This window comes from Eptatretus burgeri, chromosome 15 (assembly GCF_056783735.1).
Source record: "Eptatretus burgeri isolate ZD-2024b chromosome 15, Ebu_testis_v1, whole genome shotgun sequence".
NCBI classification, from domain to species: domain Eukaryota; kingdom Metazoa; phylum Chordata; class Myxini; order Myxiniformes; family Myxinidae; genus Eptatretus; species Eptatretus burgeri.
In genome coordinates, this window is record NC_140975.1 from 13,027,697 (window position 1) to 13,042,408 (window position 14,712).

The 14,712-nt window shown below is 40.5% G+C and overlaps 1 protein-coding gene across 1 annotated transcript in view; it reads right to left on the reverse strand.

Annotated features, from left to right (window-relative positions):
* LOC147011549 (lysine-specific demethylase 3B-like) overlaps positions 1-13,433 on the reverse strand; it is a 101,943-nt gene extending 88,510 nt beyond the window's left edge. The window contains exon 1 of the mRNA XM_085857476.1: positions 13,279-13,433. The gene's annotated coding sequence lies outside the window, so the exon portion shown is untranslated. The remainder of the gene's footprint in view (positions 1-13,278) is intronic.
* Between the last annotated feature and the right edge of the window lie 1,279 nt (positions 13,434-14,712).

The window sequence follows — 14,712 nt, forward strand, 5'->3', positions numbered from 1 at the left end:
TTGTCCAGGCGATATCTCAGCCATTCTTTGAACTAGGAAGTTGACATTTGGGAACAAAAGTGAAGATGTGCTTTGGCAAAAACTTTATTCTTCGTTTTTTGATTAATCAATTAATTACTGCCATTACGTTATTGATCGAGAAATCAATTATTTTAATTGTGCAATTAATCATTGAATCAATAAATTATTGCACACAGCTCACTCCAAATCAGTCTCCATATACTGCATGGTGAATAAGTATCATTTGTACACATTCACCTCAGAAGTACATTTATACACATAAACTCAGTATCATTTGTACACATTCACCTCAGAAGTACACCGCTCCCACCCCATTCCGTCTCCACGTGCTGCAGGGCGGCATTGCGGAACTCTACCGAGTGCACTAGTTTGTTTATGCTTTGCAGGTTTCACTACTACAAATGCTAAATGCCATGATCTTAGTTTCCACATGTCTTTGGAAGAAAGAGGGTGAAGTTTGAACTTGCCAATACCTTCTTCCGAGCAACCAGGACTTCATTAAAATCATCCATTTTTCCAAACAACAACATTGCACTCTTGCCGTTGTTGAGAATACAAGGCTGAGATTCATTCTGGTATCAGTGTGACAGCTGTGTACTTCTAACATTGTGATGTTGAACTTCAATCTCAAAAAAAAAAATCTGAGTGCTCTTTAAGAAATGAACATGATCTGTCTCTACTCACTCTATTAAACAAAGGCTGGTTGAGTGTTTTAGACTTTTCAATGATCGGTGAATGCATAAATATCCATTTTTTTTTCAAACTCAAATACCATAGAAAACAAGTGGTTTTTCCAGGCATCAAAAAAAATCTGACTGAAAAAAATAAGTAAACGTCGAGTCCTCTGCATTACTGATTATTAAATATCTCTGTTAACATTATCCTTCTGTCTCCTGCCATTTGTTGTTTCACCCCTAAAACAACATCAGGACACTTTATTTGTCCTCTCTTTTCTGCGGCGTCACCCACCGGGTTACCAGTGCATCAGCTCGCCTTGCCCTGAGGTCAACACGTAACACTTGAAACACCGTGGAATAGTTATGCCCACTCAGAATGGAATAATTTGCGATAGAAACGAGGCACAAATACAGACATCCGCAAATGCCTCAAAGAAAATATGGATCACATATATTCATCTGGAAAGCGAACTTGATACTGATGTAGCACGTCAAGAGCACCACTCACAGGGTTGCGAAAGAGATACTTAATTTTTTTTTTTTAAAAAAGGAAATATCAGGAAAGGTTTTCCAAAAATGACACACACAGAAATAAACCTCAATAGGAATTGCATGCCTTCCATTGACAATGAAAAATCAAGCAGTTTACTGCAAAAAGGAAGCCGATGTTTGAATAAAAGATTACCGAGCAAGGATCCCAAAGGGTACTCAGGCTGATAAAAAAAAACAAAATAACTTGTGGACTGGGGGAACTCATCAACCTCAAGTAGCAAACAGAAATAATTCCCAAGGGTTTTATCATGAAGTAAACACCATTATGTCTCTGGCAGAAAGGTCTAACACTTCTCTGTAATGAGGATTGAGCCGGAGCGTGAATTTGGCCTTCAACCCTGGGCCGAAAACTCAAGTCACTGACTAAACACAAACACGCCTGGATTCATCACCAAGACGACGACGCTTCAGTTCCTCAAGTGCCGATCCAAAACGAACCTACACTTACACTTTGACTCCTGATGAAATGCAGAAAGCTCACACTGGGAAGCTTGTGTCAGGAGCTGATGCTTTCCCAACAGAAATTTGCAAAACTGACAGGTGCAATGTCCCACAACACCCTGCAGAGCTCTGTGACGTTTGGTATTGTCAAGCTGCACTCCAGGAATTCAACGATCTAACTCGCATGTTCTTGTAAAAATTATTTTCAAAAACAAAACAAAGGCAACAAAGCAGTGTGTGATAACCATCATGTCATATCACTGTTGGCTAAGTGCATGTAAGTGGTTACCACTCTGTTTCAAAAATGTCAAAAAAATGAAGTTTGTTCCATTGCCTTCTCACTACATTTTCCTGAAAGTGTAAGTCTGAGTTCAGAACAAAAAAACGTATAGCTTAATTACATATATATACCGAAATATGATACTTTGAAGAAGGGGTACCTATTTTTATACCTATGAGAAATACAAGGAACAAAACCTCAACCTCTACATGCTGTTTTCGTAGATGTGACAGAAGTATTCAATGCTGATGAGAGAGAGAGGGGCTCTGGAAGCTACTTCCGAAACTATGCATCCCTGCCGAGCTAGATCACCATTGAGAGATAGGGGCTCTGGAACACGTGCACCCCTGCTGAGTGAAATCAAATTATACAACATATCCAAGATCGCATGATGGTCAGGGTCCGTGACAATGGCGATAAGAGCAAGCCATTCACCATTTCAAATGACATGAAGCAAGGTTGCGTATTAGCAACATTACAACTCGCATTCATTGTGTCAAACTTCAAACACATCAATGCACGAGAGTTGAGCATGCACAGATATGGCACATAATCAAAAGACGCTCCTGATATTGCATTTACCAACAACCACAAGCTCTTTATGCATACTCTTGAAAACATCATGGGCTGTGTTTATAAAATGCAGGTAATCTCAGGGTCCTCTCATGCCACCCAAAATGGGTGTTCGATTTTTTTATGGAATAGCGAGCGTTTATAGAATTCAGGAAGAGGTGACCCAAATGTCTTCCGCTCAAAATTGGCGATTTGACCTCGCTGTGACCTTACCTTCAGCACGGACTTTTATTTCAGTTTTGCAGGTGAATCATCCTCACAAATCTAACCCAGAACATCATATGGGATCAATGAATCACAAGTACAAACTATAGGGGGAGCACTCGGTAGAGTGCAAAACCTCCGCCGCCAATATTGCTGGGTCACTCGAGTGAACCTGATATCCTATTCATTCAATTTGACATAAACAGTGCTCACAGAGTTATAGTTTGCAACTTTCCCTTTTACTTTTACATACTCAATTCATTCGTCATAACTAGATTCCTTGAGACAGAAATTGATTTTACGTGGGTATATCCACCTGAAGTTCAAAAATCAGCTGCAATTATAATTTTGGCATGTTTTTTTTTTGTTGGAAATGACTTATAACATGTAAAAATGCAAAAAAAAAAATTGAAATTTTGTTGGAAAAAAATGTGCAATTTTTTTTTTCTCTAACAGTTTTTTTTTGGGGGGGGGGGGGGGGGTTGGAAATCACTTAAAACATGTAGAAATGCAAAAAAAAAAAAAAATCAAATATTTTTTCAAATTGGCCGCCATAGTGGCCATATTGGATTTTGGAACAAGTCCAAAATGGCATGATCCTTGGACCAGACGAACCCCGCCCCCCCACCAAGTTTCGTCGAAATCCGTCGAGGAGTTTTTTCCTAATACTGTTCACAAACAAACAAACAACAAACAAGCAGTCATAGACTGGTACTTACGAAATCGTCAACTTGACCTGTGACCTTGTCTAATAAAAGCTGTCTCTCGAGAAGGTAGCGACGCAAACCAGAAGTTTATACGATGATTCTGTACCAAACCATCAAAAATTGAATGTTTTGGATGTTTGACCTCACTGTGACCTTGACCTTTGACCTATTTTGACCAAAATCGAATCAGCACAAGCCACCACTCTCCTGAATCATGTGGTGTAATTTGACATTGGTAGGTTCTTCCGTTCGAGTTATCTGTACCAAACCATCAAAAATCGAATATTTGACCTCACTATGACCTTGACCTTTGACCGATTTTGACCAAAATCTAATCAGCACTAGCCATCACCCTCCTGAATCTCGTGGTGTAATTTGACATTGGTATCTTCTTCCGTTCTCGAGTTATCGTGCCGACAAACAAACAAACACACAAACAAGCAGTCATAGACTGGTACTTACGAAATCGTCAACTTGACCTCTGACCTTGTCTAATAAAAGCTGTCTCTCGAGAAGGTAGCGACGCAAACCAGAAGTTTCTACGATGATTCTGTATCAAACCATCAAAAATCGTAACGTCGACCGAAGCAAAAATCTCCATTTCTCCACGCAATTATACCTTAACGTAACTCAACGACGCGTCTTCTCGAGCGCACTGCATCATGGGACGACCCGTGACGCGTCGAGTGAAATTTTTTTATACAATCTTAAAACGTCTCCAAAACATCCGATTTTCACCAGAATTTCGACAACCGAGTTTTAAGCCTCCTAAGCGATCGCAATAACCGAAGACAAAATTAAAATCAAAGTTAAAACGAACTCGTATCGTCGAGCGAAGCAAAAAAATCTCCATTTCTCCACGCATTTATTTAATATAATTTTATCAAAGTCACAAAACCGTAATATTCGGCCATCCACCAACAATATTTACATAATCCGACGGCTTAGCGAGTCAGGCATGCGACGATAACCTAAATTGGGATAAAAAATGATTTTAAACACCATCTTTATTGAAAACACCGTCAGCGCGCACACGCAACACCTGAATGCAACTCAACGACGCGTCTGCTCGAGCGCACTGCATCATGGGACGACCCGTGACGCGTCGAGTGAAATATTTTTTATACAATCTTAAAACGTCTCCCAAACATCCGATTTTTACCAGAATTTCGACAACCAAGTTTTAAGCATCCCAAGCGATCGCAAAAACCGAAGACAAAATTAAAATCGAAGTTAAAACGAACTCGTAACGTCGAGTGAAGCAAAAATACTCCATTCTCCACGTGAATTTACGGAATGATGTTTGACCTCACTGTGACCTTGACCTTTGACCGATTTTGACCAAAATCTAATCAGCACTCGCCATCACCCTCCTGAATCACGTGGTGTAATTTGACATTGGTAGCTTCTTCCGTTCTCGAGTTATCGTGCCTACAAACAAACAAACAAACAAACAAACAAACAAGCAGTCATAGACTGGTACTTACGAAATCGTCAACTTGACCTCTGACCTTGTCTAATAAAGGCTGTCTCGAGAGAAGGTAGCGACGCAAACCAGAAGTTTCTACAATGATTCTGTATCAAACCATCAAAAATCGTAACATCGACCGAAGCAAAAATCTCCATTTCTCCACGCAATTATACCTTAACGTAACTCAACGACGTGACTGCTTGAGCGCACTGCATCATGGGACGACCCGTGACGTGTCGCGTGAAATATTTTTTATGCAATCTTAAAACGTCTCCTAAACATCCGATTTTTACCAGAATTTCGACAACCGAGTTTTAAGCGTCCTAAGCGAATGCAAAAACCGAAGACAAAATTAAAATCGAAGTTAAAATGAACTCGTAACGTCGAGTGAAGCAAAAATACTCCATTTCTCCACGTGAATTTACGGATTATGTTTGACCTCACTGTGACCTTGACCTTTGACCGATTTTGACCAAAATCTAATCAGCACTAGCCATCACCCTCCTGAATCACGTAGTGTAATTTGACGTTGGGAGCTTCTTCCGTTCTCGAGTTATCGTGTCTACAAACAAACAAACAAACAAACAAACGGAAGTCATCAATATACTTATGAAATCTTTAGATTTCGTAAGTAACAAACAGAAAGGGGTGAAAACAGGAACCTCCATCCATCTTCAATGGCGGAGGTTAACGAGAACAGCACCTGGTCGAGTGCATACCTTGGCCAGACTGAGTTCACGTTTTGTATCCCACTGATAGGTCAGATCGGAATCGAAATCAAATCGGCTTGTTGTTGTCACCTAACCAACTCATCCACCAAGTTTTGTCATAACTCATCCACAATGTTTTGAAATATCGTACTATTTGTCGTTTTTGGCCCTCTCTCAATGATGAAGAATCACTGAAAAAAATAAAAAAAATAAACCAATGTCACCCGCATCTTGCCAAAAGGTGACCACGTGTGACTTCTTTAAGGTCACACTGAGGTGAACAGAGCTGCTATCCACCAGGAGCGACTCCTTGAGGAAAATCTGCCTTCGAGAGATTCCGATGAGAATCGTTCTACAGAGTAACCATGAAAAATATGCGTTTGCCTCATAACATCACCAAATGACGTCATAATGTCTCAAGCTTGACATATCTAGAAAGCACTCATCGAGGTCTTCAATTTAAGGTACTACACGATATGGTTCCTAAAACTTGAAAATTTGACCTTGGGGTCAAATATGTTTGACCTGAGGCGCTAACCATGAAGGTCAAGGCCAATCGCCACCAAAAATTAATCAGCTGAGCGCCAGACCATGAACTATATTCCCATGAAGTTTGAAGACTATCTGATCAAAATTACTCAAAAGATAAGGGTTTCGTCGACTCCCCTGATTTGCGACAAAGTGACCTTGACCTTTGACCTTGACCTTCAAAATTGTATGCGCTGAAAGGGACCTCTATAGGCCTCTGATATGCGAAGTTACAAAAATTTCCAATGATAACTGTGCTCTGCAGAATATTTTATACGTGATTACAGACAAACAAACAAAACAAAAAAAACATACAAGCTGACTAACATATCTTGCAAAACTTCGTTTTGGCAAGATAATAAATAACTCAGATCACATTCCCCATCTTCACCAAAATATAAAAAAGTTAATCCTTGTTGGAAACTTAAGCTGTCCATCAACTTTCATCTGAATATGTCCATAACGTTTTGGGATATCATTCTAAGAAACACACAAACAGGGTGAAAATATCCACCTTCGGTGGTGGAGATAACTATACATAATATATAATTACCTCCGCCATCTGCGATGGACGGACGTTACGTTTTCACCCGACTGTTTGGTTGCATACAGGATATCCCAAAAAGTTGTGGATGGATCCGGATGCAATTTGGTGGGCAGGTTGTGAGCGTGACAAAGGCAAATCGATTCGACTTTGGTGAAGATCCAAATCCAGAAACGAGGATTTTTAAAAAAATAAAAATTTTAAGCGATTGTTCGCCATTGAGAGATGGGGCCAAAGACGTGTGTGTGTGTGTGTGTGTGCGTGCGTGCGTGCGTGCGTGCGTGCGTGCATGCGTGCATGCGTGCGTGCATGCGTGCGTGCGTGTAAGCCTGGTGTTGGCGCAGTGGTTAGGGCAGCGGCTTGGGATCCAAGATGTCCTGAGTTCAAGCCCCGTTGGGTCACTGAATTAATACACCAGGGGGTTGACTCAGCCTGTCATCCTTCCGAGGTCGGCGAAATGAGTACCAGTATACTGGGCCGGTGTATACCCCAGTTAAAATAGGTGTACCATGTCCCTGTGTCGTAAGAGGCGACCAGGGTTGCGTCAGGAAGGGCATCCGGCGTAAAGCATGTGCCAAATCACTATGCGGATCATACGGATGATCCGCTGTGGCGACCCCGAACGGGAGCAGCCGAAAGGAGAAGAAGAAGATATCTATATATCTATATATATATATATATATATATATATATATATATATATATATATATATATATATATATATCACGATATTTCAAAATGTTGTGAACGAGCTTTGATGAAACTAGGTGGGCGCGTTGGTTCGATGACAAGAACAAGCAAATTAAATTTTGCTTCAGGTCCGAATGGAGATCTGTATGCAGATCCAGCCTATCAATGGGACACAAAGCGTAAACTATTCAGCCTGGCGGAGGTATGTGCTCGACCGAGAGCCCGTGATAGCAACCTTTGGATTACCATGACTATTGTGTCTGGAAGGTGCTCAGCGATATCCAGATGAGTCATGAAAATCTGGCAAATGAAATGGCCATCATGCAAAAAAAAGGGTGATGAACCTTTCACCAAAAGTGACGTAAACTTCCGGTGAAGAGGCATCTCAGCAAATGTTTGCATTTATGGAACAAAATTGATCTCAAAATGTCCTGAGAACACATTGAAAGATGGATTTGACCTCGCTATGACCTCGTCTTCGACAGGCACTTGTATTTCAGTTTCGCAGGCAAATCGTCCTCAAAATCAAACCCAGAACTTCATGTGGGATGAACAAATTGAGTGCAAATGAGAACGGCACCTGGTAGAGCGCATACCTCCGCCAGATTAGACAATTTACGTGATGTAAACTTCCGGTGAAGAGGAGTCTCAGGAAACACTTGCGGTTTATGGAACAAGATTGGTGACTTTGAAGTGTCCTGAGAACACATTAAAAGATGGAATAAATTGGGGGCGCTAGAGTTTGGTTTGCATTCCAAAGAGCAAATTAATGGTGATTTGTGTTCTACAAACAGGGCTGAAGAAATCAGATTGTCACTTGTGTGCAGATAGTGTGTTCTCACTAATCAGTGTTAAAAAGATCAAGACACCATTCCAATCAGAACTGAGCAACGCTCCTTCGCCACCTAGAACAACTATCGATGGCATACCGCTTAAATGCCGCATCAAAGCCATGTTACTTTGGCAGCACTTTAATCCAGAATACACTCCTTGATTATGAAATAAACCTTAGAATGCTATGCGAGCATTCATGACATAATTTTTTCTGACTCCTGCAAAGAAGCAAAGCAAACAAGCCTTTTGATTATATATTTTTTCCTTCAACAATCAGAAGTGTGTTTGACTTTACATGGAAAGAAACATCAACATGCTGATGCAACAACAACTATTTTTGGACTATTAAACGTTCAAGCCATATCCAACAACGAGCATATGCCCCAAAATACATTATTCACCACCATTACACACTTAGTTAATGAATAATCGTTTAAGTTGCATTTTATTTTATTGTACCCAAAGCATTTGGTCTACTCCTTCGTGTTCAGTTCCAAGTAATTCAAACTCTATGTTGAACAACTATAAACCATAAAACTTATGACATCACCAATTGAATTGCACCATTTCATTCAATAAAACTTCCCCACCGAAGAGTAGAAATATTATATGTTGAAGTCCATTTTATTGCTACTCTGAAAATGCACCGGTGATGCAACTTCATCCAAGGGGCTGGTCAGCTGTCCATTGCATGCCTTGAGCATGAACTTGGAATCGATTTTTACTGGGGGTTCTGAATTCAAGTAGGGGTGATGGGCAGTAAGTATTACAGGATGACTGCGCAATCTTCGGGACTTCCTGTGTGGTTCTGCTGCAACGTTTCAAAAGCAAAGCTGGCAAAGTTTTGTTGTTGTTCGAGTGTGGGAGCTCCACAAAAAAAAAGACTTAAGATAACCTACCTACCTCAGGGAATGAAGAAGCGTTTAGATTATGCTCTTGTAACTACACATCGTACCGAATCTGGACCGTCCAAAGTGATAGTTAGCCTCGCCTGTTAACGAGGGACAGGAGAGACGATTGTGAAAGGTCTGTGTGTGTCAGTGTGTGAATCCGGAGGTAGATACTGTAGTAACTTTCATCATCAAATCTAATGTAATCAATACAACGAGGCAACACTGCAGGTCCCCCCCCCCCCCTCCCGCCAATTTAACCATATGCAACTATCAAATAATACACTGATTCTGTGTGGCATCTGCAGTCAACAAATTGTGTTCCAGATAGAATTCACAGTATTTCTCTCAGAACTTGCGGCACACCTCAGACGGCACGCTCAACTCGGGCACCAGGTCGGCCTGAGCTGGCTAGTCGAGCCCATGGGCTGAAAGACGAATTGATCGATTTTTGTTAAAATTGAGATCTGGATACTCGAATGTTTAATGATGCTTCACAATTAAGAGACGTGGCCAAAAAACCGATACATAGTACGATATCTCGAAAAGTTGAAGACGGATGACAAAACTTGGTGCACAAGTTGGTGAGATGACAAAAACAATTTGATTTTGGTTGAAGTCCGGATCCAGATCCGACCAATCAGTGGGATACAAAATGTAAACTGTTCAGCCTGGGGGAGGTACGTGCTCTATCCAGTGCCAAAGGTGGCCGCAGGTTATGTTTTCACACCCTGCTTGTCTGTGAATAGGATATCTCAAAAAGTTGGGGATGGATTCAGACAAAACTTGGCGGACAGGTTTGGTGTGCCACAAGGATGAATCAATTCCATTTTGGTGAAGATCCAAATCCGGAACCAGATACGAGAACTTTTAAATTATTAAAGTGATTCTTCACCATAGAGACGGGGCCCAAAACAATGTATATATATATATATATATATATATATATATATATATATATATATATATATATATATATATATATATATATATATATAGATATAGATATCACGATATCTCAAAAAGTTGTGGACGAGTTATGACAAAACGAGGTGGACAAGAAGAATACTTAGATTTTGGTTTTGGTCCACATGCAGATCCGGCCTATCATTGCGATATAAAACCAAAACAGCTCAGCTGGGAGGAAGTATGCGCTCACTGTTCCAGTTTATTCTGCCATCTCAATCTACCATCTCCAGGTGTTTGACCATTTCTTTTTTCATCATAAATTCCATCCTCTCCACTCAGTAAATGTGGATATCTGAGAGAGGTTTTCATAAACACAGGAGGATACATCAGGCTTGCGGCTTTCAGATTTCTACAAAAAGGAAAACTTATTTGAACTGCCTCTTGTGCGTTGTAAACTACAATGTTATGTGCGTCAAATGACACTATCTTACCACAAAGAAAATTCAAATTCAAGCACATCAACAAAACATTTCTTCCAAAAGAATAATCAATTTTCAGCAAATAAAGGAATGTTAATAAAATAAAGAGCTGATGATAAAAGTTGAACAACTGAGAAGTAACCGAGGCGATCCAACATGATACAAGTTTTGGGAAAAAGTGGTTCAAAGTTCAGGCTGGTTTCCCATTCAACTACCTCAAACATTCCGTTGAAAAACTACCATCGACGTTGAGATGACACACTTCGTGTAATGTGCGACAGTCCCGTTTACATTATGGGCTCGGTTCAGCAATTCCGAAACCATATCAGACAACAATTGGTTTTGAGACTGGGTTAGCTTTTTCTTCATTCGCAGTTTTATGAAATCTTTGGAATCAAACTCACACAAGCTCTTTGTGCGAGAACAACAAAAAAACAAAAATGCTTTACTCACTCGACTCACACCAGGATTCAATAAGTAGGAACAGACAGCATTGAGGGAGAATCAAGAACCAATACAATCAACTACTATTCTACCACACGACACCAATATTTTAGGGTTATAATGCACATTTCAAACAACATTCAGGTCAACACTAGTCATGGTGCGGGGTCGGTCTCACATGGGAGATATTAAAACGTAAAACCAAAACACGCACAGTCAAAAGACTTAAACAGCAACTACTACTGCAATAGGTTGCCCTTCGCAGTCAGAGGGCTGTTCACATGAAATGTTTGAACTACCTGGTGAATGTTTATAACGGAGGAACTTCTGCTCAGAAAACTACTACACTGAGATAGCAAGCAGTATATAATCTGGTGTCAGGGGGAATCCAGGTAAACAAGAAGACCAGGAGCACCTGCGACCTGCAGTTTCAGGCAGGAATTTGCAATTTGCCTTTACCCCCTCCCACTCAGTTAGTTACCCCCAATAAATAAAAAAGGGCTATATATATATATATATATATATATATATATATATATATATATATATATATATATATATATATATATATATATATATATATATATATATATATATATATATATATATATATATATATATATATATATATATATATATATATATATATATATATATATATATATACACATCATCATCATGTTCAAAACTGATCAACTTTTTTCAGTACATCAGATCAAATATCAGATTTTTCCTTAACAGGCTCCATAGCATGTTGGCAATTCTGGACCATAATACTCCCTGGCTTACAAGGTAAACACTAGAGTCCATTAGACTCCATTCTCACGTAGAAAAATTGGTGATTATGAAATTAAGATAATTTCATTCAACGGTTTGGCCCATTTGGCATCCGGAGCAGATACCTCAATGAGTTGAGATCCCAAGTCCTGAGATTTATCCTTTTATGTACATTCCAGCAATCATGTGAAAAAAGGATGGTCTGTCGTGTTCCTATCTGTACCCCTGGATCATGATGTCTGGAACACGTGTTCAAATCCCATATGCGTTTGTCCATTGCCCAGGTATCCATGCTAATAACTCCATCGACGTCTACCAATGTCTTTGTCCTGCACATGTGAGCCTTACAGCAATGTTAAAATAAATAAAAATACAAATTACAATGATGTCTCCCACTACGATGCCTGTGCAAGCTCCTCCAAGTGTGTCAAATCAAAAGCATTCAACCCCAATGAAAAACTCAGCTCATGTATAAACTATGAAATCAGCAAGGCCACAGAATCCCTCATTGGAGCCTTTACCCCTTCCCACTCAGTTACCCCCCCCCCAACCCCCAACAAATAAAAAGGGCCATACATGTCCACACGTGACATCAGTGGTGCCTCCATTTGAGGCTTACAACACACATGTATATATATATATATATATATATATATATATATATATATATATATATATATATATATATATATATATATATATATATATATATATATATATATAGATATCACATCATGTTCGAAACTGATCAACTTTTTATCAGTTTAAATCAACGAATAACCTCTTTATAATCACGTTTGTGAAATTGTGGGGTGGGGGAGGGGGGAATCCCAGGAGTATGTCTTTTGTCAGACCATTAACACACAAACACCATCTTTTTGAGCCTTTCAAGCAGGCAAAAGTCTTCTTCTGACATCGAGAACGAACACTTAAGGAGTGCACGCCAATCTAACACCAACTGGAGTCCATCCCGAGACGTCGTTCATTACTTAAGTTTTTCAAGCACCAAGTTTAGCACCAACCGAGCACAACGAGATGGACGATGCAGTACGAGTATGAAAGGGAGAAAGACTCACGTTTGGAAGGGCGTAATGACTCCGATCAAAACGTCCAGGTAAATAAGAAACGAATGCTTGACCACAAGTTCACATCTTCAGGACGACAATATATTATATATACACAATATATATTTTTTTTAAACGTGCATTTGTCCTTTCGGTTCTTTTTCTTTGCTCCTAATATTTCATCACCTCGAGTCCATGCCAAGGGTTCACCCCCACTTTATCCATCACATGAGGAAAGCGTTGCCACAAGACTCTGAAGGAGCACAGGTCCCCAGAACCGAGGTCTGAGAACCAGGCCGGAGCTATTTTCAGGCAAAAGATGGGCGCTCGAATGAAGGGCCCATCGTCATCGAACACTAAATGACACCACAAAGTTGCTTCAAACCTGACTCGTTGCAAGCACATCACGGCATACAGTGCGCGGGACCCCCCACCGCCCAAATACCGTCCAAAGCAAAGACTTGTAAAACGTAAACACTCACCTGGGACACAATTAGCTGCAGGAAAACCGTCCCCCAAGTGAAAAAACGCGTTTATTGCTTCGAGATCCCAGTCATCGCGCACTACAACTTCCCTGCTGAACCTACATGTAGTCCCCCGCCGCTTCTCCGCAAGGATCCCTCCGCCCGCGACGTCATCTCGTACGCCGACTCACGCACCATCATGACTTGGGTGTTCCGCGACGCGTGTTAGTTCGTATTCCATTGCCTTCTCGTGTGTTTTTTTTTTCCGAGTTTTTGTTTCTTATCGCCGATCAGTTCAACCACAAAACGAATACTTTGTTATGGAACCGTAAGCATCCGAACAAATTCGACGCCCCAGTGACGAAGCAGACTGTACACCTCTTTACGATCATGTCCGTCCGTAAATTTAATCGATAAATAAATAACAAAAAATCGCTATTAAACGCTCAAATATTTGCCAAATAGCCTTATCACCCATCAGCAATTAGGAATCCGAACAATTGTAGTAATTATTCAATGTCAAAATACACCACAACCTTAACCCCATCACGAACTACTTCATCATGTCCACAAAACCAGACAAGATTAAAACAACATGATCGATAGAAGTTTCTCATGTTTCTTGCTCTTTGAATACACGAAGACGAGATGAGGATGTCTACAAATTAAGTACACAATTGGGTTTGTGGTTGTCGAAGGAGTGTCGGTGGTGGTTGAGTTCGGTGTTTACTCGTTCACATTAATATGAGGACCTTGGTTGATGCTCAATCATAAACAAAACAAAGCATTTTTATAATGCAGAGCCTCACCGGGTATGTAGATTACAGTAGATCTGAGCACCGGTGCAGATTCACTTGACAGTGTACAGTACTGTCACAATTATTTGGGAACGTGCTAGAACTCAACTAATAAATTTGAGTTCCTTTATAGACAAGGAATCTCCACGTGGGAAGAGGCCATAAGGCCCATGAATCCTGCGCAAGGGTTGCCAACCTATGTTATCCATATACTAAGTGATGAGCTATGGTTTGACCGAGCCATGGTTTGGTGTGACTTGGACAGGGATTGAACCACCGATCTCCCAGACTCAGAGCAGACTCTCTCTCTAACCATAACACAGTATGGTACCACTATTGCACGCCTTAAAAAAACACCCCAAAAAGTTCCTGTGACATCCATGGACTGTATATATCATGAAAATATGTCTGCAATCAATGGGTCCCGTTTTTGTATAGTGTCAAGGCTCGTGGAAGAGTGAGAACACTGAGTGGATCAGAACGCTACAGAACAAAAGGAACGGTCGTAGAAAGAGAGGGGGACACTAGCAGCAGGGTTGAGGGATAAAATAGAGGAAGACTTGGAGAAATAGGGGATGTGGGGAGGAAAGAGGGGTGGACGAGTGGGTGGACAGGATCGATAGGTACAGAAGCAAGCTCTTAGGAAGGATATACT